This window comes from Canis aureus, chromosome 33 (genome assembly GCF_053574225.1).
Source record: "Canis aureus isolate CA01 chromosome 33, VMU_Caureus_v.1.0, whole genome shotgun sequence".
Lineage (NCBI taxonomy): Eukaryota > Metazoa > Chordata > Mammalia > Carnivora > Canidae > Canis > Canis aureus.
The window spans coordinates 10,972,242-10,997,991 of NC_135643.1; the positions used below are offsets into that span (position 1 = coordinate 10,972,242).

The 25,750-nt window shown below is 36.1% G+C and overlaps 1 protein-coding gene, 1 long non-coding RNA gene and 1 pseudogene across 3 annotated transcripts in view; 2 read left to right on the forward strand and 1 right to left on the reverse strand.

Moving 5' to 3' along the window:
- KLHL8 (kelch like family member 8) overlaps window positions 1-25,750 on the reverse strand; it is a 73,392-nt gene that overhangs the window by 33,748 nt on the left and 13,894 nt on the right. The window lies entirely within an intron of this gene.
- The window catches only part of LOC144304304 (uncharacterized), a 52,048-nt gene that overhangs the window by 14,704 nt on the left and 11,594 nt on the right, over window positions 1-25,750 (forward strand). The window lies entirely within an intron of this gene.
- Window positions 5,817-6,087, forward strand: LOC144304291 (dynein light chain 1, cytoplasmic pseudogene; annotated as a pseudogene).

A 25,750-nucleotide genomic window follows, 5' to 3' on the forward strand; every position in this document is an offset into this window, starting at 1 on the left:
GGATCAATAGAATAAGAAAAGACAATTACAATGATTATGCATATAATGACAAATAATGAAAATACTTAAGTAAAAACTAATAGAATTGAAGTGACAAATAAATAGTTCCAGAATAATAACTGAAGACTCCAATACTCCATTCACAATAATAGACAGAATAACCACAGAAAAAGCAGAGGACACATAACACAATAAACCCATTAGATCGAAGACATAAAAACAAAACAAAACAAAACAAAACAAAACAAAACAAAACAAAACAAAAAAAACCACAACGCTCTACCCAACACAACACATATCCTTCTCAAGTGCACATGGGATGCTTTCCAGAATGAATCACTGGTAGGCCACAAATTAAGTCTCACAGATTTAAATAAAAAGATAAACTGCATACCAACTATCTTCTCTAACTACAACAGGATGAACTTAGACATCATGACAAAAGAAAAATGGAAAATTGGCAGAACTGGGAAAATTAACACACTTTTAAAACTACCAATGAATCAAAGAAGAAATCACAAGGAATAATAGAAAATACTTAGCAAATGAAAACAAAAACACAACATACCAAAACTTATAGGCGTCACAGTGAAAGCAGTGCTAAGGAGGAAACTTATGGCTATTGACATATTTTTAGAAATCTCAAATGAACAATTTAGCTTTACAACTTAACTAGAAAAGGAAAACTAAAAAAAAAAAAAAAAAAAAGAAAAGGAAAACTACCTAAACCCAAAGTTAGCAGAAGAAATGAAATTAACATTGGAACAGAGATAAATGAAATAGAAAATAGATACATGATAGAGGAAAACAAACCAAAAGTTGGTTCTTTGAAGAGATCAACACAATTGACAACACTTCAGCTAAATCAACTAAGACAAAGAGAGAATGCTCAAATTAATAAAATCAGAAATGAAAGTAAGGAACATTACTTCTGACTCTGTAAAAATAAAAAAAAAAGTCATGAGAATACTATGAACAACTGTACATCCATAAATTGTGTATGAGATGGACAAGTTCCTAGGAAACAAAACCTAAATCATACACAAATAGAAAATCTAAATAGACTTATAACTATTAAAAAGACTGAATCAATAATCAAAAATCTCCCAACAAATTAAAGAACTAAATTTAATGGCTTCACTAATGAATTCTACCATATAAAGAAAAACTAATATTATTCCTTCCAAACTTTTCCCCCAAAATTGAAGAGGTCAGAAAACATCTTAATTCATTCTATGAGGCCAGCATTACCCTGTATGTGAAAACTACAAACCTATAAATCTTAGGAACATTGATGTCTGAAACTATAAAACTCCTAGAAAAAACACAGAGGAAATGCTTCATGACACTGAATGTGCCATGACTGCTTGGCTATAACACCAAAAGCACAGACAACAAAAGAAAAAAAAAAAAAACAGACAAATGGGACTATATCAAATTTTAAAACTTCTGTGCAGCATAGGAAACAACACAGTGAAAAGGCAACCCACAGAAAGGAAGAAAATATTTGCAAGTCATATATACATAAGAGGTTAATACCCAGAATAAACCCTTAATACCCTTCGACTCAAGAATAACAACAAAAAATATCAAACAATTCAATTTAAAAATAGGCAAAGGACTTGAATAGATATTTCTCCAAAGAAATAAAAAATGACCAATAAACACATGAAAAGATTATTTCAGAATAAGCAAATCAAGACCTCACAACCTTTAGGATGACCACAATAAAAAAAATTTAGAAAATAACAAGTGTTATTTAGTGCATAAGGATGTGGAAAAATTGGAACTTTATGCACTGTTGCTAGGAATACTAAAATGGTGCAGATGTGAGGTGCAGGATGAAGAAAGGAGATTAGAAGGATCCTAAGCTCACCTCGTCTCACAGACATACCTAGAAAGCCAAAGCAGATGAATTAACTTTAGAAAATGACACAAAGACTGACAGAACAAACTTTCCAGAGCTACTCATGAAGAAGAGGCCACATAAAACAGGGTAAGAGGAACAAAGACATGGTCAGCAAACAAACTCCTTGCAAAACTAACCACAAATGGAAGGGGTACCACAAGCACAGAAAATAGAGAGGAGGAGCAACCCGCATCAACATTTGCACTGGAGACAAAATCCCTAGAACAGCTGGCTTTGAAAACCAGTAAAGATTAATTTCATGAGTTTTTACAGTCAGTGTAGGGCTTAACTCCAAGTACTTAAAATCAGCAGGCCTGGCTCTGGGAGAGCCAGAAGGTGATAGGAAACCAAGTCCTTGCCCTGAAAGACCCAGCATAAAAACAGCAATTTGAAAATCACCTGTGGTTTGCAGGAAGAAGAGTTATATAATCTCAGAATATGCTGAAGAGGCAAAGATCTTTAGGAGACTTCTTTAAGAACAAAAGAGCCGGCAGATGCCATTTCTCCTCCACCCCCAAGCCTAGAGAACTGGACACTTCTGGGAACACACTCCATCTAGCTTGCTAACACCACATGCCCTGACTCTGCATTCTCCTGCAGATCTGCCCCATCCAACCCTGTCTCGCTTGACAAGCATCCCTGCAAAGCAGCTACTGCTGCAACACATTCTACAAGCAGCCCAGTTGGAGAATGGCATCACTCCAAAGTGACTCCTGCACCAGGGAGAGGGGAAACTAACCACATACACCAGTGCAACTGCAGCCTCATAAGACTTACTGGGGGCAGGCACCTGGTCTGATTGCAGGCCTACCAACCAACAAAAGCCTCTAGGGGGACACTGCAGGGAAAGCACCCTGCAGTTCAGTGTTACCACAGCTGCATCACACAAGCTGAAGGCAGCATCTAGTCTGACTGCTAACACCACCCAGCTACAAGCCCACAGTGGCCCCAGATCAGCCACTTAAAAGGACAGGGACCAAACCCTGCGAAGAGTAGATAAACTGGGTCATTCCAACCAACTGAACTTAAGGCAAACACTGCTCAGCTACAACACACATAGGAGGGTGCATGCGACAAACATAAAAGACACCCCTGAAGTGCCTATTTCTGGTGAACAGAGATGCTGTACTATAGCGCACTACTGGATCTCTTCTTCATAAAGCCACACATTCAAGAACAGGAGATTTAGCTGACTTTCCTAATACAGGGAAACAAATACACAGAGTTAAATAAAATGAGGAGACAGAGGAATAGGTTCTAAAAGAAAGAACAGGACAAATCATAGGACAAGAGCTAAATGAAATGGAGATAAGCAATACACCTGATAAAGAATTCAAAGTAATGGTCATAAAGATACTTATAGAACTTGAGAAAATAGTGAAAGACCTCAGTGAGACTGTCACAAAGAGATAGAAAAGATAAAAAGAACCAATCAGAGATGGAGAACTCAATATCTGAAATTAAAATTGTGTACACTAGAAGGAATCAATACCAAACTAGAAAAGGCAGAAGAATGGATAAGCAAACTGGGAGTAAAACAATGAAGTTGAACAGAAAAAAAAAAAAAGTGAGAAAAAAATCAGAGTAGGTTATGGGAACTGACTGACATCATCAAGTGTAATAACACTCGCATATAGTGATCCCAGAAAGAGAAGAGAGAGAAAAGCCCAGAAAGAGAAAAGAGAGAAAAGGGAAAACGTATTTGAAGAAAGAATAGCTGAAAACATCCCAAATCTGGGGAAAGAAAGAGACCCCACATCTGGGAAGCACAGGGAACTCCGAAGAAAATCACCCCAAGGAGGTCTACACCATAATACATAACAATTAAAGTGGCAAAAAAGTAGTGAAAAAGAGAGAATTTTAAAAACAGCAAGAGAAAACAATTACTTGTGTACAAGGGAAACCCCAGAGGGCTATCAGCTGAGTTTTCAGCAGAACACTGCAGGCCACAAGGGAGTGACATGATATAGTCAAAGTGCTGAAAATAAAAAAACCTGCAAACAAGAATACTCTACCCAGCAAGACTATCATTCAGAATAGAAGGAGAGAGAGAGAGTTTCCCACACCAACAAAAGTTAAGGGAATTCTTTGAGTAGAAAGGAAAAACTATAATCAAGAGTAAGAAAATTAGGAAAGGAAAAAAAATTCACAGGTAAATACAAACATAACAAAAGTACTAGATCAATCGGTTATAAAACCAGTGCAGATTAAAAAAAAAAAAAACCAGTACAGATATTAAAGCACAAAATTAGTAAAATCAATTATTTCTATAAAATTCAGCCAAGGGATTCACAAAACAAAAGGATGTAAAGTATTATATACATAAAGTGTGGGGAGTAAAGATTTAGTGCTTTTAGAATGGGCTCAAAGTAAGCAACCATCAGCTTAATATAGACTAATATGTGCATAATATATTATATATGAACCTAATGGTAATCACAAATCAAAAACCCATAATCAATATTAAAAAATACACAAAAAAAGGAATCCCCAGGCATATCATTAAAGAAAGCCATCAAACAACAAGGAAGGAAAGAAGAATAGAGAATAACTACAAAAACAACCATAAAGTAAGTAATAGAATGGCAATAAGTACATATCTACCAATAATTATCTTGAATATAAATGAACTAAATGCTGTAATCAAAAGACAGAGGGTGACTGAATGGATATAAAAGCAAGATCCAATTATACATCGCCTACAAAACACTCACTTCAGATCTAAAAACACATGCAGGTTGAAAGTGAAGGGATGAAAAAACATTTATCATACAAATGGAAGTGAAAATAGAGCTGGGAATGTCCACAATAGCCAAAATATGGAAAGAGTCCAGATGCCCAACAGCAGATGAATGGATAAAGAAAATGTGGTATACATACACACATACACACACACACACACACACACACTCTGCAATATTACTAAGCCATAAAAAAAGAACAAAATCTTGCCATTTGCAATGAAGTGGATGGAACTAGAGGGTACTATGTTAAAATAAATAAGTCAGAGAAAGACAAATACCATTTGATTCAATTTATATGTGGAATTTAAGATACAAAACTGATGAACATAGGGGAAGGGAAGGAAAAATAAAATAAGATGAAAACAGAGGGAGACAAACCAGAAGAGACTCTGAACTATAGGAAAGAAACTAAGGGTTGCTGGAGGGGAGATGTGTGGGGGGAATGGGCATTGAGGAGAGCACCTGATGGAATGAGTATTGGGTGTTTATTATACGCAACTGAGGAATCTCTAAATTCTACCCCTGAAACTAATAATACACTATATGTTAGTTAAGTTGAATTTAAATAGAAAAATTTTTTAAAAAGAAAACAAAGCTGGGGTAGCAATCTTTATATTGAACAAAATAAACTTTAAAACAAAGACTGTGACAAGAGACAAAGAAAATTACATAATGATAAAGGGCACATTCCAACAAGAGGATATTAAAAATTATAAATATTTACCCAACATAAAAACACTTAAATACATAAAGTATTAACAGACATAAAGAAAAGAATTTCAGTAATACAATAATAGTAGGGAACTTTAACACCCTCACTTATATTAATGGATAGATCATTCAGACAAAAAATCAACACAGCAACAGTGGCTTTGAATGACACACTGGATCAAATACATGTATTCAGAACATTCCATCTCCAAACATTCAGAAGTATTCAGAACATTCCATCCCAAAACAGTGGAACAATGAATAGGCTAACCTAGAAATCAAAGAGGAAATCACAAAATATATAGAAACAGACTAGACAGCAGCAGCTGGCATACAGCTCCTTAAATGTCATGGCTTCAATAGCACGGTAGCTCCCACCAGGTGGTGTCACCAGCCTATCCCCTAGGAAAATACTGCAGTCTCTTCCCCAGGGGCCCTGCTCCTCCATAATCATGTGCTACTGAAAATCTGTAATCAAAAGTGCCAATATGTCAGATGAGATGCAACAAGACTCAGTGAAGCGCTACTCAGATGTTGAAGAAATATAGGGAAAGAAAAAAATATAGGGAACTCCATATTAAGACAGAGTTTGACAAGAAGTACACCACCACCTGGCATTGCATTGTTGGGAGAAACCTCAGTAGTTATGTGTCACATGAAACTAAACAATTCATCTACTGCTACCTGGGCCAAAAGGCCATTCTTCTGTTCCTATTTGGTTAAAAGCATGGACTGGGTATGTGTTATATACCCAGTGGTCCATCCAAAAACAAGGACTGCAGCCTAAATTCCAAATACCAGAGACTGAAACCTTCAGCCTATGCATGAGAAAACACCTTGATGTCTGAACCTCTATTGTGTGGTTTTGTATAGGCATCCTCGGTACAATTTTGTTGTTGGTTATTAAATTAGAAAAACAAAGGCAAATGAAAATGAAAACACAATGCTCCAAAATCTTTGGGATGCAACAAAAACTGTTCTAAGAAGGAAGACTATAGCAATACAGGCTTACCTGCAAGAAAGATACAAATAAAAAACCTAACCTTACACCTAAAGGAACTAGAAAAACAAGAACAAAGAAAGCCTAAAGCCAGTAGAAGGAAGGAAATAATAATGATTAGAGTAGAAGTGAAATAAACCTAAATAAACAAACAAACCAGCAGCTGGTTCTTTGAAGAAAAGATCAATGAAATTGATAAATCTTTAGCCAGACTTATCAAAACAACAACAAAAAAATAAAGGAATCAAAATCAGAAATGAAGGGGAACCAACAACTGACACCACAGAAATTCAAAAGATTATAAGAGAATATTAGGAAAAATTATACGCAACAAGTTGGACAACCTATATGAAATGGATAAATTCCTAGAGACATAACCTTACAAACTGAGGAAGTAAAAGAAAATTGCAAACACTGACTACTGGCAATGAAATTAAGTCAGTAATCAAAAAGCTTGCCAAAAACAAATAGACCAAATGGCTTCAAAGCGGTTTTCTACCAAACTTTTATTTTTATTTATTTATTTATTTTTAAGATTTTATTTATTTATTCATGAGAGACACAGAGAGAGAGAGAGAGAGAGAGAGAGGCAGAGACACAGGCAGAGGGAGAAGCAGGCTCCCTTCAAGGAGCCCGATGTGGGACTCGACCCCAGGTCCCCAGGATCACACCCTGAGCCGCAGGCGGCACTAAACCACTGCGCCACCGGGGCTGCCCTCTACCAAACTTTTAAATAAGAGTTAATACCTACCCTTCTCAAACTATTCCAAAAAATAGAAGAGAAAGGAAAGCTTTCAAATTCATTCTAAAAGGCCAGCATTGCACTAATACCAAAAAAAGATAAAGACACTACAAGAAAAAGAAAACTAAAAAAAAAAAAAAAAAAGAAAACTACAAGCCAGTATTTCTGATGAACACAGACACCAAAATCCTCAACAAAATATTAGGAAACTCAATCTAACAATACATAAAAAAATATCATTCACTATGGTCATATGGGCTGTATTCCAAGGATGCAAGTATAGTTTAACATTTTAACTCAATCATATCAACAAGAAAGGATAAAACTCACATAATCATCTCAATAGATGCAGAAAAAGCATCTGACAAAGTACAACATCCATTCATGATGAAAACTCCCAATAAAGTAGGCTTAGAGAGAACATACATTAAAGTAATAAAGGCCATATATGAAAAATCCACAGCCAACATCATACCCAATGGTGAAAAACTGAGAACTTTCCCCCTATGATCAGGAATAAGACTGTCCACTTTCATCACTTGAACTTAACGTAGGAGTATAAGTCCTAACACAGCAATCAGACATGAAAAAGAAATAAAAGGCATCTAAATTGGTAAGAAACAAGTAAAACTTCACTATTTGTAGATGACATGATATTCAACATAGAAAACCCTAAAAACTCAATAAAAAACTACCAGAATAAATCAATTCATCAAAGTTACAGGTTACAAAATTAATATACAGAAACCTGTTGCATTTCTTTTTTTTTAATTTTATTTATTTATGATAGTCACACACAGAGAGAGAGAGAGAGAGGCAGAGACACAGGGAGAGGGAGAAGCAGGCTCCATGCACCGGGAGCCCGACATGGGACTCAATCCCGGGTCACCAGGATCGTGCCCTGGGCCAAAGGCAGGCGCTAAACCGCTGCGCCACCCAGGGATCCCACCTGTTGCATTTCTATACACAAATAATGAAATAACAGAAAAAGAAATTAAGAAAACAATCCCATTTACAATTATACCAAAAAGAATAAAATACCTAGGAATAAAGTTACCAAGGAGGTTAAATAACTGTGCTTTGAAAACTGTACAAAACTGATGGAAGAAATTAAAGATGACAAAACTGAGATACTCCAGGTACATAGAGAGAGCCGATATTGTTAAAATGTTCAGAGTAGGAGATCCCTGGGTGGCTCAGCGGTTTGGCGCCTGCCTTCGGCCCAGGGTGTGATCCTGGAGTCCCGGGATCGAGTCTCAGGTCAGGCTCCCTGCATGGAGCCTGCTTCTCCCTCTGCCTGTGTCTCTGCTTCTCTCTCTGTCTCTCATGAATAAATAAATAAAATCTTAAAAAATAAATAAATAAAATAAAATGTTCAGAGTACCCAAAGCAATCTACAGATTTAATGCAATCCCTATCAAAATACCAACAGTTTTCACAAAACTAACATAATCCTAAAATTTGTATGCAACCACAAAAGACCCCTAATAGCCAATGCAATCTTGAAAAAGAGTAACAAAGCTGGAGGTATCACAATCTCAGATTTCAAGATCTACTACAAAGCTGTAGTAATCAAAATAGTATTATCTGGCACAAAAATAGACACGAGGATATTTGCAATGAAACAGAATCCAGAAATAAAACCATGTTTTTATGGTCAACTGATCTACAACAAAGGAAGCAAGAACATACAATAAGAAAATGACAGTCTCCAACATATGATACTGGGAAAACTAGACAGCTACATGCAAAAGAATGAAATTGGGCCACTTTCTTATACCATACACAAAAAATAAACTCAAAATGGATTAAAGACCTAAATGTGAGACCTGAAACCATAAGACTCCTAGAAAACATAGACAGAAATGTCTTTGATATTGGCCATGGAAATATTTTTCTAAATATGTCTTCTCTGGCAAGGGTAACAAAAGCAAAATTAAACTATTGGGACTACACCAAAAGTTGGTAGTTTCCTTTTGTATAGCAAAGGAAATCATCAACAAAACAAAAAGGAGAAGATATTTATAAATTATATATCTGATAAGGGGTTAATATCCAAAATACATAAAGAACTTATGCAATTCAATACCAAAAACTCTCCAAATAATCCAATTTTTTAAAATGGGCAGGGGAACTGAATAGATATTTTCCTGAAATTGGTATACACATGGCCAACAGACACAATTAAAGCCAAAATGAGACGTCGCTTTACACCAGTCTCAATGGCCAAAATCAATAAGACATTAAATAACAAGTATTGACAAGGATATAGAGAAAAAGGAACTACTGTGCATCCTTACTGGGAATGCAAATTGGGGCAGCCACTGTGGAAAACAGTATGGAGGTTTCCCAAAAAATATTTACCCAAAGAAAATGAAAACACTACTTCAAAAGACACATGCAGGGCAGCCCCAGTGGCGCAGCGGTTTAGCGCCGCCTAAAGCCCCGGGAGTGATCTGGAGACCCTGGATCGAGTCCCACATCAGGCTCTCTACATGGAGCCTGCTTCTCCCTCTGCCTGTGTCTCTGCCTCTCTCTCTCTCTCTGCATCTCTATGAATAAAAAAATAAAAAAAATGTATTAAAAAAAAAAGACACATGCATCTGCTCTTACAGCATTATTTACAATAGTCAATATATGGAAGCAACTCAGGTGCTCATTGATAGAGGAATGGATAAAGAAGATGTGGTGTGTACACACACACACACACACACACACACACTGGAATGTTACTCAGCCATAAAACAAAGAATGAGATCCTGCCATTTGTAACAACATGGCTGAACCTAGAGGATATAATAAAAAAAGTCAGAGAAAGACAAATACTGTATGATTTCAGTCATATGTGGAATTTAAGAAACAAAACAAATGAAGAATGGACAAAAGAAAGAAAAAAAGACAAAAAGACCAGACTCTTAAATATAGAGAATAAATTGGTGGCTGCTAGAGGGGAGGTAGGTAGGAGATGGGTGAATTAGATAAAGGGTATATTAACTTATCTTGATAAGCACTAAAAAACCTATAGAAGTGTTGAAACGTATAAAAGTGTGGATTTCCCAATATCCATTATATATGCACTGGAAACTAATAAAACACTGCATGTCAATACAACACTATATACTCATATTTAAAAACATGGTGGAGATATGAGGCACCTGGCTGTCCAGCTCAGTCCATAGAGCATGCAACATTTGATCTTGGGGTCCTGAGTTTGAGGCCCATGTTAGAGGTACAGTTTACTTTTTATTTATTTATTTTTCTCTTTCAGTTTACTTTTTTTAAAAAAATGGTGTAGATATTATGGAAAGAGCATGGCAGTTCCTCAAAAAATTAAAATTAGCATTAGCATACCATGTACCAATCCCACTTCTGGGTATAGATCCAAAAGAACTGAAAAGAACCTAGAGGGTCTATTTGCATACCTATATTCAACATAACATTATTCACAATAGCCAAGAGGTCCAAGTAACTTCAACGTTCACCAACACATGAATAGGATAAGGAAAATCTGGCACACACATACCACAGAGTATTATTCAGCCTTTAAAAAAGGAGTTGCCACATGCTATGAACCTTTAGAACATTATGCTAAGTGAAATAAGGCAGTCACAAAATGAGAACTACTGCACAAATCCACTTATATGAAGTGTCTAAAGTAGTCAAATTTTTACAAACAGAAAATAGAATGGTGGTTGCCAGAAACTGAGAAGAGGGGATAAAGGGGAGCTCTTGTTCAATGGATATAGCGCTTCTGTTTTATAGGATGAAAAAGCTCTATAATTCTGTTGCACAACAATGTGCAAATAATTAATGCTTTTGAACTATATGTTTAAAAATGGCTAAGATAGTAAATTTAATGTGTTTTTTACCACAATAAAAAAAGATACTACATACTGATGAAAAGGTCAATTCACCAAGAAGACAGAATTCTAAATGTATATGTACCTAACAACAAACACATGAACCAAATATTGATAGAACTGAAAGAAGAAAGACAACTCCACAATCATATTTAAGATTAACATCAACATTGCTCTTTCAGTAATATAATTAATCAAGAATCAGTAGTGATATCAGAGAACAGAACATCAATCAACTGTGTTGAAATGACGTTTTGTAAGACAATCCTCCAAACAGCAAAATATGCATTCTTTTCTGGTGCCTATGGAACAATTACCAAAAAAACCATGCTCTGGGACAAAAAACAACTCTTAATAAATTTAAAGGAAATTATATCATATAACATATGTTCTCAGACCATAATGGAATTAAACTAGAAATAGATATCAAAACTAACAGAAAAATCTCCAAATGCCTGGAAATTAACTTTTAAATAATCCATGAAACAAGGAGGAAGTCTCAGAAGAAATTAGAAAACATTCTAGGCTGAAGAAGAATGAAAATACAATGTATCAAAATTTGATGTTACAAATTTAGTGTTACAGCTAAAGCAGTGCATGGGGAAATTTAGAGCACTAAATGCTTATATTAGAAAACAAAAAAATGGGTGCCTGAGTGGTTCAGTTGGTTACATGTCTGCCTTTGGCTCAGGTCATGATCCCAAGGCCCTGGGATTGAGGGCCACGTCAAGCTCTCTGCTCCATGGGGGGAATCTGCTTCTCCCTCTGCCCCTCCTCCCACTCGTTCGTTCTCTCTCTCTCAAATAAATAAAATCTTTAAAGAAAGAAAAGACGTGAAATCAAGAATCTAAACTTTCAACTTAATAAACTAGAAAAAAAGGAGAAAAAATACCCAGAGGAAATAATAAACAGCACAAGCCAATAAAACTAAAAACAGAAAAGATATAAAAGACAAAAGCTGTTTCTCGGGAAGATCAACAAAACTGATACACATCTAGCAAGACTGCCCCCCAAAACAGGTGGGGGAACCACACTAGTCACCGATATCTGGAATATCAGACACTATCACTATGAACCTCATAGGCATTAAAAGGTTAGTAAGGTGACTACTACAGTAAATTTTACACACATAAATATGACAACTTAGATTAAATGAATTTCTCAAAACCACAATCTACCAAAATCCACCCAAGAGATAACATGAATATTTCTATAACTACATATCATTGAAAAGCAATCTCTATTCCTTTTTTTTTTTTTTTTTTTTTTTTTTTTTTTTTATGATAGTCACAGAGAGAGAGAGAGGCAGAGACACAGGCAGAGGGAGAAGCAGGCTCCATGCACCGGGAGCCTGATGTGGGACTCGATCCCGGGTCTCCAGGATTGCGCCCTGGGCCAAAGGCAAGCGCTAAACCGCTGCACCACCCAGTGATCCCCCCTGAAAAGCAATCTCAAAGTCCAAATGACTTCACAAGCAAATTCTACCAAATATTTAAAATAAAATAACATCAATTCTACAAAAATCTTTCAGAAAACAGAAAGAGAACATTCCTAATTCATCTTTTGAGACCAGGATTACTCTGACACCAAAACCAGAGTACAGAAAAAGAAAACAAAAACTAAAAACCAGTATCTTTCATGAACTAAGACACAAAAATCCCCAACAGAACATCAGCAAACATAATCCAGGAAAATAGAGAATAACAACAATGACCAAGTGGGGTTTATCCTAAAAATGTAATAAGGCTGCTTCAATATTCAAAAAATCAATATAATCCACCCTATTAACACCCTAACAAACCATCATAACAACATGTTAAAAAAAGAAAAACCACTAGGTTTTCTCCAGTTCCATAAGGCATGAAAAGGAAACAGAAGGCACAGAGATTAGGAAGAAATAAAACTGTTCCATTAGTGGACATTACCTATGTAAAACATTTCCAATAAATTGCTAGAACAAGTTTAGGAACATCACAAAATACAAGGTGAACCACAAAACGAAAGCAATATTTCCATACCTTAGCAATGCACAATTGAAAAATGAAATTTTAAAAGGCACTCTATTTAAAGTGGCACAAAAGGGCAGCCCCGGTGGCTTAACACTGCCTTCAGCCCAGGGCGTGATCCTGGGGACCCAGGATTGAGTCCCACATCAGACTCACCGCACAGAGCCTGCTTCTCCCTCTGCCTGTGTCTCTGCCCCCGCCCCCTCTGTGTCTCTAATAAATAAATAAAATCTTTAATAAAAAAAATGAAAAAATTAAGTGGCACAAAAAAATGAAATACTCAGGTATAAACCTAACAAAACATGAATGCAGAAAAATCAAAATCTAATAGAGAAATATAACATGTTTATGGATTAGAAAATTCAAAATAGCTGATATTTTCTGCAAATTGATGTACAGATTTAAAGCAATCAAAATCAAAATAACAGATTTATTTATAGATACAGAGAAGCTAACTCTAAAATTTACATGGAAAGGCAAAGAAACAATATATAAAACAATTTTGAAAGAGAATAAGGTTTGAGGAATCACATCTAATTTAAAAGCATAACTTACATGCCTTTAGCCCCCCCCCCAAAAAAAAATATATATATAAATAGGACTACAACTCAAAGTATAGAAGAAATATCTGTAAGTCCATACCATACTGATAAAAACAAATGATGTAAGTAATATATAAGTGAGGAGAACAGACAAAACTCCTATGCAGAAAAATTCTAAATAATTTATGTAGGTACTTCATCCTCAAGGAAGTGGAGTATAACTCTCCACTCTTTAAGTGCAGGCTGCATATAGCAAGTTACTTCTAAAGAGCACAGTATGAAAAGGGGCAAAAAGAAAAAAAAGTAACTTTACAGTGAAGAAATTTGACGAGCACTACCTCAGTCAGTTGATGAGGGTTTACACCAATTTTGATAAGTCATGTTGACAGTATATATGCTTGATTTAATATGTGATGAAAATGGCATTTTATCTCTGTTATATGTACCTACTCCAAATCCATAATCCCTAATTATGAGAAAAATACCAGACAAATTCCAACTGAGGGACATTTTACAAAATACCTGACCAATACTCCTCGAGGTCATTGAAAACAAGAAAAATCTGAGATACCATGACAGCCAAGAGAAGACTAAGGAGACATGACAACTAATTGTTATGTGGTATCCTGAATGGGATCCTCTAACAGAAATCAGACGTTAGTTAAAACTAAGGAAATCTGGAAGTGCCTGGATAGCTCAGTCAGTTAAGCCTCTGATTCTGGATTTTGGCTCAGGTCATCACCTCAGGTCGTGAGATTAAGCCCCACCTTGGGCTCCACTCTGGGCCTGGAGCCTGCTTAAGATTCTCTCCCCTCTCCTTCTGCCCCCTCCCCGGACTTCCCTATCACATGTGTGGCGTGTGTATGTATGTGCACTCTCAAAAAAAAAAAAAAAAAAAAAAAGAACTAAAGAAATCTAAATGAAGTATTGGGCTTTAGTCAATAATGTATCATTAATTATAACAAGCATGCCAATTTAATGAAAGATGTTAATAACAGAGGAAAGTGGATGAGGGGGATATACAGGAATTATATGTACTATCTTCACAATTTTTCTGAAATCTAAAACTTTAATTTAAACTCATATATAGTATACACCATTAATCTTAGATATAGTGTTCAGCAATTTATCATCAGTTGCATAGAACACCCAGTGCTCATCACATCATGTGCCCTCCTTAACGTCCATCACCTAGTTACTCCATCCCCTCACCCTCCTCCCCTCCAGCAACCCTCAGTTTATTTACAATAGTTAAGAGTCTCTCATGGTTTATCTCCCTCTTTGATTTCTTCCCATTCACTTTTCCCTCCCTTCCCCTATGATCCTTTGTGCTGTTTCCTATATTTCACATGAGTGAAACCTGATAACCGTCTTTCTCTGAATGACTTATTTCACTCAGCATAATACTTTCCCGTTCCATCTACACTGATGCAAATGGTAAAGTATTCATCCTTTCTGATGGCTGAGTAATATTTCATTGTGTTATATAGCACATCTTCTTTATCCATTCATCTGTTGATAGACATCTCTGCTCTTTCCACAGTTCGGCTATTGTGGACATTGTTTCTATGAGCAGGTGCCCCTTCAGATCACATTTTTATCTTTGGGGTAAATACCTAATAGTGCAATTCCTGGGCACGACCAACACCAAGGGCATACAAACAATTTTAAGAACATACTACAAGCAACTATATGCCAACAAATTAGGCAATCTGAAAGAAATAGATGCATTCCTGGAAACATAAACTACAAAACTGGAAATCTAAATCTTTCACATTTAAATGCTTAAACAAACAATGTGATAATGTGAATGGACAGGCATAAACATCAACAGAACACAGTTCAGAAACAGAACCACACAATATGGCAAACTGATTTTTTAAAATCTTTAAGTGATCTCTACCCTCAATGGGGGGCCCAAACTCATGACCCTATGAGCACATGCTCTTCAGCCAGGCACCCCTTGATTTTTTAAAATTATAGTATAATTGAAATACAATGTTGTTTCAGTTTCAGGTGTACAACATGGTGATTTAATAATTCTACACATTATGCAATGCTTACCAAAATAAGTGGAGTTACCATGTCACCATACAGTTATCACAATATTATTTACTGTATTCCCTATGCTATACCTTGTATTTCTATGACCTATTTATTTCATAACTGGAAGTTTGTACCTCTTGATCCCCTACAACCTATTTCATCCCTCCTCCCACCTTCCTCCCCTATGGCACTCAGTAGTTTCTTCTCTGTATTTATCAGCCTGCTTCTGCTTGTTTGTTCATTTGTTTTGTTTTTTAGAGTCCACATATAAGTGCAATTATACGGTATTTGTCTTTCTCTGTCTCATTTATTTCACGTCACATAATACCATTTAGGCTCAACTATGTTGTCACAACTGGAAAGATTTCATTATTTTTTATAGCTATTATTCCATTGTGTATATGTACCACATCTTTATCTTTTCATCTATCAATTAGCCAATTGATATTGATATCTTTTCATCTATCAATTAGCAATTCGGTGGAGAAAAGAGTCTTTCAAAAAGTGATGTTGAAACAATTGGACATCCATATACAGAATATAAACCTTGGCCTAAGCCTCACACATAAAAACACCTCACATAAAAATTAACTCAAAATGGGGCACTTGGGTGGCTCAGTTGGTTAAGCATCTGCCTTTGGCACAGGTCATGATCCCAGGATCCTGGAATCAAGCCCCACATCAAGCTCCTTGCTCAGCAGGGAGCCTGCTTCTTCCTCTCCCTCTCCCTGCTGCTTCCTCTGCTTGTGCATTTGCTCTCTCTCTCTCTCTCTCTCTCACTCTCTGTCAAATAAAACCTTTAAAGAAAAAAATTGACTCAAAATGGATCAGAGACTATATATGTATGTAAGTTTTAGAAAAGTTAGGGGAAAAAGTTCAAGACTGAGGTTAGACCACTAGTCTTTAGAAAAGAATTTTTAGATACATAAAAGAAAAAACTGGCAAAGTGGACTCCATCAAAATTGAAAATACTTGCTATGAGAAAGATACTGTAAAAAAAATTAAAAGCCAAACTCCAGACTTAGACAAAATGTTTGCAAATAAAATATCTGACAAAAAACTTGTATTCCAAATAGATAAAGAGCTTTCAAAATTCAACAGTAAAAGGACAACTACCCAATTAAAATACAGGCAAAAGACTTAAGACTTTTCAACAATGAGGATATACTGGTGGCAAACATGTGCACAAAAAGATGCTCAACATCACCATTAGAGAAATGAAAATAAAAACCATGATGAAATACTACTACACGGGCAGCCCCTGTGGTGCAGTGGTTTAGCGCTGCCTGCAGCCCGGGGTGTGATCCTGGATCGAGTCCCACATCGGCTCCCTGCATGGAGCCTGCTTCTCCCTCTGCCTGTGTCTCTGCCTCTGCCTCTCTAAATCAATCAATCAATCAATCAATCAATCTTTAAAAAAAAAGAAATACTACTACACACCTATCAGAATAGCTGAACTAAAAAATACTAACACTACCAAGTGCTGGTGAGGATGTGAAACACTTGGAACTTTCATGCAATGCTTGTGGAGATGCAAAATGGTGTAGCTGCTCTAAAAAAAATGGCATTTCTTATACAATTTTTAAAAAATAGGCTCCATGCCAAGCACAGAGCCCAATGCACAGCTTGAACTCACGACCCTGAGATCAAGACCTGAGCTGAAATCCAGAGTCAAATGCTTAACCTACTGAGCCACCCAAGTTCCTGTTTCTTACACAATTAACATACACTTACTCTATGGTCCAGCAATTCACTCCTGAGTATATGCCCTAGAGAAATGAAAACTTATGTTTGCAGAGAAATACATACATGACAATTTAGCAGAGAAATACATACATGACAATTTATAGCACTTCTATCTTCCAAATGCCAGAAACAACCCAAATAATCGTCCACAAGTGAAGAGATAAACTGTGGTACATCCATACAATGGAATACTACTCAGCAATAAAAACAGTACATGCAACAACTTGGATGAATCTCAAGGGTATCATACTAGTTATGACTGCAAAAGAAATAGTCTCAAAAGGTTATTTCATGATTTAATTTATATGATATTCTCAAAAAGCAAAACCATAAGTGACAGAAAACAAATTAGTGGTTGCCAGGGGTTGGGATGGGGAGAGGATGTGACTATAGAGAGCTGGCACAAAGGAGTTTTGGGGCATGATGGAACTATTTTGTATCCTGATTTTGGTGGTGATCAAAAAAATCTATACATGTGTTAAAATTCACAGAACTGTACACCAAAAATATCAAATTTTACTGTATGATAAAAAATAGAAAAAAAGACAGTTACATTGCAACATATTTATGATAAAATCATAAGAACACAAAAGACAGGGCAGCCTGGGTGGCTTAGCGGTTTAGCTCTGCCTTCAGCCCAGGGCGTGATCCTGCAATCCCTGGATCAAGTGCCGAGTGCCGCGTCGGGTTCCCAGCATGGAGCCTGCTTCTCCCTCTGCCTGTGTCTCTGCCTCTCTGTCTCTCATGAATAAATAAAATCTTTAAAAAAACACACACAAAAGACAATATAATCACAAGCCAGTCTATTCCCTAATGGGATAAATGAGCCCACAGAGTAAGATACAAAGGTAGACATCATCACAATCATCATCATTCAAAATACTACTACCATCGTCACCATCATGATTCAAAATACTATCTGCCTATCACTGTTTCAAGTGCTTTATGTCTATTAAATCCTGTTCCCTCTATGGCTCTATGAGGCAGCTATTTTTATTTTGCCCCTTTTACAGATATGGAAATTGAGGCACAATGAGATGGAGTAGAGCCCAAGTGGAGCCAAGTGGTAGAGCTAGTGTTCAAACCTATATAGCACAGCTCCAAAGGTCTGTCCCAAGCACTTGGCAAGTAAAATAGAATTTTAGAAAAACAACAAAAACAAAGTACCTCTCTTCTTCCTTCTAAAACCAGCTATTTTAATTTTCCTACTTTTGCATGTGGGGATGCCATTTTTTCAGCAGCCCTCGTTTGTAACCTGAACCATATCTAGCTCCTCTGACTTTCATAACCTATTAGTTTCAATTCCCCTGAAATCTCCTTGGAAAAATCTCTCTCCTATTCCTCCATTTTTCCTGCTCTCACTGAATTCAACTCTTTTTCATTGTATAGTAGCCCTTTTATCTGCAGCCCCTTTATGTTCCAACACTCCCAAGTGGATCCTGAAACTGCAGAGAGTACCAAACCAAACTCTCTGCAGAGAGTATATACTATGTTTTTTCATATATATATATATACATACTTATGATAAAGTTTAATATATTAACAATAAGAAATTAACAGTAAGAAATTAACAATAATAAAACAAATATAACATATGGTAATAAAAATTATGCGAATGTGCTCTCTCTCAAAATACCTTAGTGTACTATACCTACACTTCTTGTGATGTAAGATGACAAAATGCCTACATAAGATGAAGTGAGATGAATGGCAGGCATTACGATACACTATCAGGCTACTATTGACCTTTTGATGATACGTCAGGAGAATCATCTGCTTCTGAACAGCAGTTGATCTCACAAAACCGAAACTGCAGAATATGAAGCCATAGGTAAGGGAGCGGTGGGGGGACTACTGTACTCTGAGATGTACAAATCTTGCTTGGATTATAATAGCCCCCATTGACCAATTACCATGCCCGTATCATCCCTAAAAATATATTATGGGCAATGCTGCCAGACTTATCTAGCTCTCAGTGTCAATTCCAAACTATTTGATGATGTAGTTCAAACTGCTTAACCTGGCATTCGTTGCTCTGATTCCAAATTACCTTCTAGTCTTTTCTTCCATTAATTTTTTTAAAAATTTTTATTTAAATTCAATTTTCCAGCATATCCTCCATCAATTTTTGACATAAAGTAGGGGAAAGGAGGGAAAGGTTACTTACTAAACCACTATGTGTCAAATATTTTGATAAAAATCTTGCATATACTTCCTCATTTAAACATCACGAGTACATTATAATGGCCTGAACATCCCTGACTTGCCCAAAGTGACACAGGTGGAACATGGGAGCTAGAATTTCAATTCAGCTCTAAAAGTCCATTCTTTTTATATTAAATCAGACTTCACTATTCCATTTTTCTCAAATATATGTGCAAGTACTAAACCTATTTCTTGTGAGGGAATGACATCTAGGCCCAACTGAAATAATGTTTCTGAATGGCATGAAGCCTTCTCTAAATTCTTCCAATGGGGTGTGTTCACCCTTCTGTGAACTCACATGGTAAAATGTACTTCTTTGGAGTGACTTTATTTCTTGTGTGTTTTAGACTTGTCTACTTAACACAATGTTAAATAACTTAGAGAAAAATATCTCAATATCTATGTATCTTGCCCACATAAGCTTAGGTCATAAGTGACTGAGTCAACATGATTTTTGTGGGCTGTATGATTTTCCCCCAATATAAAGGAACTTGGTCAGCTCTTCATTATTGGTTAGACTAGTAAGTCTTCTTTCATCCAGAACCTTCATCATACCATATTTTGTGCCCTATGAGTGTTAGGATTAACTAGCAAGCATTACTAATATGTTATTTCTAAACCTTACTAGGTTTACTGACACAGAATTCAGAACTATCATACACATATTAAGCCTCTCTAGCTCCTGTTTACGAACAGCTTAATTTATCATTGTTGTCACAAAACTATTTCCTTAGAAGATTGTTCCATGAAAAGGGGCATTAATATCCATTTTATATAATTATTTTTTATTGATATCAGATTTGGGCATGATATAGCATCTCAAAAATTTTCTATATTAAATTCTTTTAAAACAGTCTATTCAAAGAATGCAATGTCTGTCCTAAACTTTTAAAAATATATAAAGTAAAATAGGAAGACAAGAGCAGGAAAAGCATATTTATCCTGACATTTCACTCTTCTAAGGAGCTTCACAGACTTTGTAACTCACAAAGACTGTATTAAGTGAAAGTAAAACTCAACCTAAACTCTAACTCAAAATGTTTAAAAAATGTATCTAAGATTTTGACCTGTAGGAAGAAAAAAATAAGATACCCTCGCTTCCCCAATAGAATAAGAGATTAAAAAAGAAAAAAAAAAAGACATGATCCATGGTAATGTTTCTATCATACCATAGTGTGTTATGACACTGAAGCAGACAGGAAGTGAGACCATTTTTTCCTGTTGTTGTTGTCCTCTAAGTGCTAGTAAAGTCATTATCAATCAACAAAATAAATTCTGAAGAACAAAGTATTTCATGCAGAAGCAGATAGTTTTACTGGTTCAGTGCAGAGAATATATAATAAAACTAAAGTGTTTTTATGTTTTAACACAACTTACAATGAATTTCAGAAAACAAAACTTAACGGCTAACGCATAAAGATACTATGTTAAGTCACTCTGTTCTCCTTTTTCTGATTTCCTTGTATTTACACTCTATATCACATATTAGTATGTACTATCAACATATAATACTATTATGCAGAACACTGTATTAGCTCAGACTGTATTATTCTCCTAGCTAAAATCTTTGTAGGCAAAGAGTGACTTTTATACTGCACATTAATCAGAACAGTACTTAGTAGAAAGAGGAACTCCAAATGGCACTTCTGCAGTACCTACTACAGGCAGCAATAGTACTATTAGATTAATTCTTCTATTATTTGTTTTAATTGAAGCATAGTTGACATATATATTAGTTTCAGGTACAACATAGTGATTCAACAGTTCTACACATTATGCAATGCTTACCACTAAGTGTAGTTACCATATATCATCATACAAAATTATTACAATATTATTAACTATATTCCCTATGCTGTATTTTCATTCCTATGATTTATTTTAAAACTGGAAATTTTAAATCTTGGGGCACCTGGGTGGCTCAGTGGTTGAGCATCTGCCTTTGGCTCAGGTCGTGATCTCCAGGTCCTGGGATCCAGTTCTACATCAGGCTCCCAGCACGGACCTTGCTTCTCCCTCTGCCTATGTATCTGCCCCTCTCTCTGTGTCTCTCATGAATACATAAAATCTTTAAAAAAATTTTTTTAACTCTTGATTCCCTTCACCTATTTCACCAATCGTCCCACCCACCCCACCTCTGACAACCACTATCTTGGTCTTTGTATTTAAGAGTTTCTTTAATTTTTTTGTTTGTTCATTTGTTTTTTAGATTCCAAATATAAATGAAATTATATGGTATTTGTCTTGTCTGATTATTTTACTTACCATAATATCCTCTAGGTCCATCCATGTTTGTCACAAATGGCAAGATTTTGGTTTTTTTTATGACTGAATAATATTCCACTTTATTTATACCACATCTTTATCCACTCACTATTGATGGCCACTAGGGCTGCTTCCATGTCTTGGCTATTGTAAATAATGCTGCAATAAACATGGGAGTGCATAGGTATTTCCATTTTTAATTTTTTGAGGAACCTCCATACTGTTTTCCATAATGGCTACACCAACAGTGCATAAGAATTCTCCTTTATACCCTTGCCAAGACTTGTTATTTATCTTTTTTAAAAGATTTGTTTTAGAGAGAGAAAGAGTGTGCACATATATATGAAAGGGGAGGGGCAGAGGGAGGAGAGAGAGTCCCAAGCAGACTCTGTGCTGAGTGCGGAGCCCAACATGGGGCTCAATCTCACAATCCTGAGATCATGATCTGAGCCAAAACTAAGAGTTGGATGTTTAACCAACTGCGCCACCTACAAGGCCCATTTTTTTGTCTTTTTGATAACAGCCATCCTGACAGGTATGAGGTGATATTACATTCCCATTTTAATTTGCATTTCTCTTATGGTTAATTGTATTGAGCATCTTTTTATGTGCCTGTGGGCCATCTGTCTTCTTTGGAAAAAATGTCTATCCAGGTCTTCTGCTTATGTTTCATATATGGCCTTTATTATGTTGAGGTATGTTCCCTCTAAGCCCACCTTGCTGAGTTTTTATCAAGAACAAATATTGCATTTTGTTAAATGCTTTTTATGCATCTACTGATATGATCATGTGATTTTAATCTTTCATCTTGTTAATGTGATATATCACATTGATTGAGCTGTGAATATTAACCATTTTTGTATCCCTGGAATAAATCTCACTTAACTATGGTGAATGATCCCTTTAATGTATTACTGAGCTTGGCTTGGTAATATTTTGTTGAGGACTTTTGCATGTATGTTTATCAAAGACAACGGCCTATAATTTTCTCTTTTTTTGTGTGGTGTCTCTGTCTGGTTTGGGTATCAGAGTAATGCTGGCTTGGTAAAATAAATTCAGAAGTACTCCTTCCTCTTCCATTTTTTGGAAAAATGTTGTAAGAACAGGTACTAATTCTTCTTCAAATGTTTGACAGACTTCACCTGGGAAATGACCTGGTCTGAAACTTTTATTTGTTTGGAGTTTGATAATCAATTCAATTTTGTTACCAGTAACCAGTAGGTCCAGATTTTCTACTTCTTCTAATTCAGTCTTGGAAGATTGTGTTTCTAGAAATGTATCCATTTCTTCTAAGTTGTCCAATTTGTTTCCATAGTAGTCTATTATAAGTATTTGTATTTCTGTGGTGTTGGTTATAACTTCTTTTCCATTTCTGATTTTATATACTTGAGTCTTCCTTTTTTCTTCTTGATGAGTCTAGCTAAAGGTTTGTCAATTTTATGTTTTCAAAGAACCAGTTCTTAGTTTCATTAACCATTTTACGACTTCTTAAAGTCTCTATTTCATTTATTTCTGCTCTGATCTTTGTTATTTTTTTCCTTCTACTAATTTTGGGCTTTGTTCTTTTTCTAACTCCTTTAGGTATAAGGTTAAATTATTTGAGATTTTTCTTGTTCTTGAGACAGACCTTCCACATACCAAAGAATCTGCCTTGTGTTTCCATTTTATCTCCATGTATTTATTTCCTCTTTGATTTCTTCACTGACCCATGGGTTGTTTAGTAGCACATTGTTCAGCTTTTTCAAGTTTTTTCTTCCCTTGTAATTAATTTTTAGGTTCATACTGTTATGGTGAGAAAAGATGCTTGATATGATTTCAACCTTAAGTGTATTGAGACTACACTTGGGTGGCTCAGTGGTTGAGCGTCTGCCTTTGGCTCAGGTCACATGATCTGGGGTCCTGAAATCCAGTCCTGCATCAGGCTCCCTGTGAGGAGCCTGCTTTTTATTTTTTTAAGATTTTATTTATTTATTCATGAAAGACACAGACAGAGACAGAGACACAGGCAGAGGGGGAAGCAGGCTCCATGCAGGAAGCCCAATTTGGGACTTGATGCCGGGACTCTGGGATCACACTGAGCCAAAAGCAGATGCTCAACCGCTGAGCCACCCAGGCATCCCACGAGGAGCCTGCTTCTCCCTCTGCCTACGTCTCTTCCTCTCTCTCTGTGTCTCTCATGAATAAATAAATAATCTTTTAAAAAGTGTACCGAGACTTGTTTTGTAGCCTAACACGATCTATCCTGGAAAATGTTCCATGTGCACTCTGCCCTTTTTGGATAGAATGTTGTGTATATATTTGCTAAGACCATCCAGTCTAATGTGTTGTTCAAACCCATATGATCTGCCCACTGATATGAATGGGGTTTTAAATTCCTTACTATTATTGTATACCGTCAATATTTGCTTTATACAACTAGGTGCTCCTATGTTGGGTGCATAGATATTCATAACTGTTATACCTTCTTGTTGGATCGTGCTCTTTATCATTATGTAATACCCTTCTGTGTCTCATTACACAGTCTTTGTTTTAAAGTCTATTTTGTCTGATACAAGAATTGCTACTCCAGTTTTTCTTTCACTCCCATTTACATGAAATATTTATATTTTAAGATCTAATTTATTTGAGGGGTGACTGGGTGGCTCAGCTAGTTAGGCACTTGAGTCTTGGGTTCAGCCCTGGTCATGATTCTATTGTGAGACTGAGCCCCACGTCTGGCTCCACATTCAGGGGGGAGCCTGCTTCTCTCCTTTCCCTCTCCCCCTGCTTATGTACTCTCTCTCTAAAATAATTCTTCAAAAAAAAAAAAGATTTGAGAGAGAGCAGCACTCCTGCATGGAGTTTCTTTTTGCATCCCTTCACTTCCAGTCTGTATGTGAAGTGAGTGTCTTGTAGCATAATGACTGATCCTGATTCATTATTCAGTCACCTTATGTCTTTTTATGAGCATTTAGTTCATTCACATTTAAAGTAACTACTAATAGGGGTACCTGGTGGCTCAAAAGGTTGAGCAGCCAACTCGTGGTTTCAGTTCAGGTCATGATCTCAGGGTTATGAGATTGAGCCCTGTGTCAGGCTCTGTGCTCAGCAGAGTCTGCCTGTCCCTCTCCCTCCCTCTCTGCCCCTTCCCACAGTCATGTATGCATGCTCTAATAAATCTTAAAAAAAAAAAAAAAGTAACTACTGACAGGTACATACTTATTGCTGTTTTGTCGTTTTCTGGTTGTTTTTATAATTCTTCACTGTTCCATTCTTCTCTGGCTCTCTTGCCTTCTGATTTGATGATTTTCTTTAGTTGTATGACTGAATTCCTTTATCTTTATTTTTTTTTTAAGATTTTATATTTCTTTATTCATGAGAGACACAGGAAGAGAGAGAGGCAGAGATACAGGCAGAGGGAGAAGCAGGCTCCATGCAGGGAGCCCGAGGCAGGACTCGATCCCAGGTCTCCAGGATCATGCCCTGGGCTGAAGGCAGATGTTTAACAGCTGAGCCACACAGGCATCCAGGATTCCTTTATCTTTAATGTATCTGTTACAGGATTTTGATTTATGGTTATAATGAAGTTCATATTTAACATCCTGTGCATATAGCAGTCTATTTTAAGTCGATAATCACAAGTTTGAACTCATTCTAAAAGCACTACATTTTTATTCTCCCCTTCCATGTTTTATGCTTATATTGTCATATTTTATATCTCTTAATTTTGTATATCTCTTAATTACTGTAAATAATTAAGTATTAAATAATTTTAATACTTCCGTCTTTTAAACCTTCATACTAGCATTATAAGTGATACTACCTTTACTATATGTTTGCCTTTACCAGTGGAATTTTTTCCTTTCATGACTTCCTTACTTTTAGTTTTGGCCTTTCTTTTCCACTTAAAGAAGTCCCTTTAAAAGTTCCTGTAAGGTCGATTTAGTGGTAATGAATTCCAACTTTTGTTTGTCTGGGAAACTCTTTAACTCTCC